At 46.7% G+C, this 4,940-nt stretch overlaps 1 long non-coding RNA gene across 2 annotated transcripts; it reads left to right on the top strand.

Annotated features, from left to right (window-relative positions):
• The first annotated feature begins 418 nt into the window (after positions 1-418).
• LOC118159109 lies at positions 419-4,282 on the top strand. Of its 2 annotated transcripts, XR_004747002.1 has the most exons (3): positions 419-430; positions 1,726-1,730; positions 4,006-4,282. It is a non-coding gene; the product is annotated as an uncharacterized LOC118159109 (long non-coding RNA). The 2 variants fall into 2 exon arrangements; XR_004747001.1 differs by lacking the exons at positions 419-430; positions 1,726-1,730 and adding an exon at positions 3,585-3,664.
• The last annotated feature ends 658 nt before the right edge of the window (positions 4,283-4,940 follow it).

Raw genomic sequence — 4,940 nt, 5'->3', positions numbered from 1 at the left:
GTGGGAAGTAGAGAGTAATTTCTCTCCTCTGCACTTCCACGTAGCCTTTACTTGTTTTGTTATTCCCTTTCCCCCTTCCTCTTCCCCTTTCCCTTTTTCCCCTTTAGTTGAATTGTTTAATTAATAATAATGTTTTCTTAATATATTTTTTTCCTCTTTAATTAAATTATCCTTATCTCAACCTGTGAGTTGTTCTTTCCATTACTTCTTCCCCTCCTCATCTGAGGAGGGGGAGTGAGAGAGCTGTTGTGATGTTTAGCTGCCTAGCACGGTAAAACCACCACAGACTGTAAATGAGTGTTCAGCTGTCTGCTAGGAACAAAGGAGAGTATCTTGGGTTCCCAATGGCAATTTCAGATTTAGGTCAGTCTCAGGAATTCACTGAAGAAGGGGTGTGTCTTCGAAGGGGTTTCGTGTGCTGGGCTGGACTGTAGCTGCAGGGATGAAGACCACTGCTGTCAGTGGAGTTTCCCTGGGAACTCCCTCTGTCTCCACCTGAATCCCCCAAAGGGCTCTGGTTTCCTGCAGGTCCTTTCTGGCAGCTGCAAATCCAGGGAAGTACCTCAAATACAATGGGGTCTCTGGTGGTTTTCCCTGATTGATAATGGTCAGACAGCAAAGCTCTGCCACAATACCCAGTAATTTCATTAGTACTTATCTAATAGAGCAACTACTCATCAATTCAAATGATTCAAACTCTTCCATAAAATGTCAGACAGTGTAGTTTCTACCAGGAAGAAATGTGAATTTTCAGGATGTATGTTCATTGCAGGAGAAGAAATACTGGTGTTCACCTGTATTCACATTGTCATCACTTTCCTTGTCATGATGTGCTCCCTCATCTTCCAGGTACATCCACTAGTTTTGATTAAAGGAACAATGGTGAATCTCCCCTTTCCAGCTGTCTTTCTGGACCTATGTACTTCCCATGGTTCTCCTGGTTTGCCCTCCCCTTACTTTTTGATCATTAGACTGCTCTCACACACGCAGTTGCTACTTTGAGCTTCAGGTAGAAGCAGCCCATCTTGCCCATCTATCAGCAGTCTGTTTAATCGATTCCTTACCAAGATCCTCTTCATTTTTCATGGAATTCATATGGTATGGATCAATTCTAACACTACCATTTTTAATTTCCTATCTATCAGTATAAAATGCTTCTTTTACAGTCATCCTTTTGGGAATATAAACCTCACAGGAGGCATACAAGATGAGGAGTTTGCTTTTTTTTTTTATTTTATTTTATTTTATTTTTAATTGCTGCATGTATTCATGTTCTTTGTTTGGAAATAGGAAAATCCCTTCTGCACCTGTGTTCAGCCAGGTGTCTAAGGAAATCAGGTAGGAGCTGGTGAAAAGGAGCTGTAGCATCCAGCTGCAGACTTGAGTAAAGACTGGTGTAAAGAAATGAGAAGCTGTTGTGGTTTAACCTGGCCGGCACCTTAACACCACACAGCTGTTTGCTCACCCTCCCCCCTCCCTCTCTGGGATGGGGGAGAGAAATGGGAAAGTGAAGCCTGTGGGTTGAGATAAAAACAGTTTATTAAGATAGGGAATTAATAATAATAATATTAGTGTGTACAAAACAAGTGATGCACAATGCAATTGCTCACCACCCACTGACCGATGCCCAGCCCAACCCTGAGCAGCCGGCACCCCACCCCAGCTAGCCACTCCTATATATTGTTTAGCATGGTGTCAGATGGTATGGAATACCCCTTTGGCCAGTTTGGGTCAGCTGTTCTGGGTCTGTCACATCCCAGCTCTTGCTGCACCCCCAGGCTGCCCACTGGCAGGACAGAGCGAGAAGATGAAAAGTCCTTGGCTTAGTGTAAGCATTGCTCTGCAACAATTGAAACATCAGCATGTTATCAGCACTCTTCTTATCATAGCACCCTACCAGCTACTAGGAGGAAAAATAACTCTGTCCTAAGTGAAACCAGGACAGAAGCAAATGCCAAGTGGCCAATGAGAGAAGTTTCAGGGCTGGGGTGGTGAGGAGCAAGGTTGTCTATTCAGTGTCATACCTCAAGAGTCTGCTTTTCAACCCTATACAGGTCTCCAAGAGAGACACCCTGGATCAATATCAATTAGAAAATAGTACTTCAAACCGAAATTCAACTAAATGCATACTTTAAGATGAGAAAAGATTTTTATTAGGTGCTTTTTGAAATCTTACTCCCTAACTACACCATGAAAGTTCTCCAACTAGCTGTACAAGTCTTGAAGTCTTGAACAAAACTATAGAGGAGACATTAGGAGTTTCTTCATTTTAATGAGTTCCACGGTGTATTTTGGTGCTCAGTATATGAAGCTCAGGTTCTGAGAGGAGAATGATGCAATTGCTTGAGAAAGTAAAGTCAGAAGGAAAAGCTGAAGTGACTTGGAGTACAAATGGGCCCATTGGGGGCTGTTAGTAAGACAGGAAGCCATGGTTACAGACAGGCAAAGGCACTGTGCTGAGAAAACTTGTGGTTTGCTTTGATGAAGCAGAAGGGCTAAGGCCTGACAGCAGCTACTGCAGGGTTACCCCATGTCTGGTTCAGTGCTTTTCCTGGGGATTCGCACAGGCTCAAAGGAGCATACTACACTCTGAAGAGCTGCGTAAGAAGGGTGCTGGTCATGAGCTTGGTTGGAGTGGAATGGCTAAGTAGCATGAGGTGACTATGAAAGGCCTCTGCCTTGCTTTGCAGGCGTCATGGCCGGCTGTCCACAGAAGTGGCTGAGGATTTGATATAAGGCCAGAGAACGACGAGGAGCAACACATGCAGTGATGGTTTCCAAGCGCTGCGGCTGCTTTCTCTTCTGTTTATCAGGTGCCACAGGCAAGGTAGGTTGTAACATCAGTCTTTAGAATTGGAGCAAAGCAGGTCACTTGAATGCTGCATTGTTCCTGAGAAAGGTGCTGTAAAGGAAAAAGGTGGTCTGACGTGGCAGTTCCAGATGGCTGTCTGTTTCTGCAGGTGAAGAGGTGCCTGAAGCCCCATCCTGTGTAGCCTGAGCACACCTCGCTGAGGATGAAGCCTGCTTTCCCGCAGTTCCCAAAGGCATATTGGAGCTGACATGCTGTGTCTGTATTTGGGTTGGGTTGTGCCTTGGTGAGTGTGGGGATTGGTTTTAAGTTGGTGCAGCAGAGGGCCAGGATCCAGTGTCCTGTAGTGTTTGGGTTTGGGTGCCAGGCAGGGCCAAATGGTATATGAACCCCAGGGATGCCATTAGAGAGCTCCTGCCTTCTCCTGCCTAGTGTCTGCCTTCATCAGTGCTTGCTGAGCACCATATCATGGGTCTTAAATGTATTGTCTTGTTGGCATGGGACTGGTAATGAAGCATTTATTGTCTTTCATTGGGATTCTAAAAGGCTGATCTCCCTCAAGAGCTTGATGTTGTGTACATTTCTTGATGGTAGCCATCATGGCCCTCAGTCTTGGGCTTGTGTGTTTTCATGTACAGTTTGGGAGCCTGGCTCCATGTGGTTTGGGGTCCTGGTTCTGTGGGTTTGGACTAATGTTTCTGGTTTGGGTGAAGGGTGGGGGCGTGGGTAGCTCTCTGCGTGGCTGCAGCCGGCTGCCCCTGTGCCACCCTGCTGCCTCGTGGTGCCAGCCTGGCCAAGTTGGAGCATGTGAACAGCTGAAGAAAAAGAGCTAGTGAAGGAGAGGTATTGCAGCAGGTAGGCTGTGCCTGTGAGGATCTGCCTTTTCTTCGTTGTTGTTGTTGTGTGTTTTTTTTTTTTTTTTTTTTTGGTTGCTTCCTGCAGTCTTGGAGAGATGAATCCCCACATTGTGGAGTGCTGAGGAAAGGCAAGAGGGTTGTCAGCCCAGTCAGTGTCCATAAGCAAGGTCCCCCTAAGGCAAGTCTTTGAAGTGTTTCCCCTCTGTTTTAGCAGGTGCTGTGTTAGGCATTCCTCAGAACCTGCTGGAGGTCTGAGGTGAGGCTGGGTGCAGTAGAGGAGCAGTGCGGTGGGTGATTACTTGTGAACACAATGACCATTTTATCCCTTTGTTTTCCCAGGTGGTGTGGGTGATACTGGCTGCACTGTTGGAGCCTGGACTCAGAGAGGAATGAGTGAGCACAGCCGTGTGTTGCTTCAGTGGTAGTCAGCATTGCGGAGGAGGTGGGTATCAGGGCTGGTGTGCTAGTGAATGCTGGTACTCTGTTTTTGCAGATGATGATGAGCCTGGCTATTGATTGCCTAAGATGTCTCTCAGTGCCTGTGCATTTCTTGAGGTGGAGGGAATTTACCATCCAGCAATCTGAGAGCTAAGCTGAGGGGCACCTGGTATTTGCACATTTGGGGTGGCTGATGGGAGCTGAGAGACAGAGCAGCATGGAGCCAGCCAGCTGAATATACTTGGTGCCACTGTGAGGGCGCTTCAGGCTGGGTCACCTTCAGGCTGCTTGAGGCTGGGTCACCAGGCTAATAGAAGGAGCAAGGGTTTTTTTGTAGCATGAATGCATGTGCCAGGCAGGACAGATCCCTTCTGTCCATCTGTCTTGTAGTGCTGCTTCTGCAGCGTGTATTCTGTGTCATGTGCTCCTCGGGTCTTGATACCCTCCTAGCTTTTTGCAGTGGACTGACTAGACAGGCAACTTGGTAGCTGCGCCAAAGGTCCTAAATGCTCATTTCATCATCATAGGGCTGATCTGAGCACTTCTTGTCTTTCAGTTGCAGCTTAAAGCACAGATGCATTTCAGGTCTTGTGCATCATATTCTGTTTCAGATTGCATCTGTTTCCATCCTCGCTGTTGTGGAAGTCATGTGGGCTTCATCAGGAGCTCTGGCTTAGGAATTCATTTCCAAAGCATTTTCTTACGGGGTTTGCACTGCCCATAGTTCTAGTCTCTTGTCTTAAAGGCAGGCTATTTATGCCTCCATCATCCCAGTTCCGGCAGTTACTTCCAGTTGCAGGTTGTGACATTTGAGTCTCTCCTTGGGTCTGCTGTAG

The sequence above is a fragment of the Oxyura jamaicensis genome, unplaced genomic scaffold (assembly GCF_011077185.1).
Source record: "Oxyura jamaicensis isolate SHBP4307 breed ruddy duck unplaced genomic scaffold, BPBGC_Ojam_1.0 oxyUn_random_OJ67287, whole genome shotgun sequence".
Classification (NCBI taxonomy): Eukaryota; Metazoa; Chordata; class Aves; order Anseriformes; family Anatidae; genus Oxyura; species Oxyura jamaicensis.
Note: the sequence above shows the minus strand (reverse complement) of the source record. Positions and strands in the feature narration are given on the sequence as shown.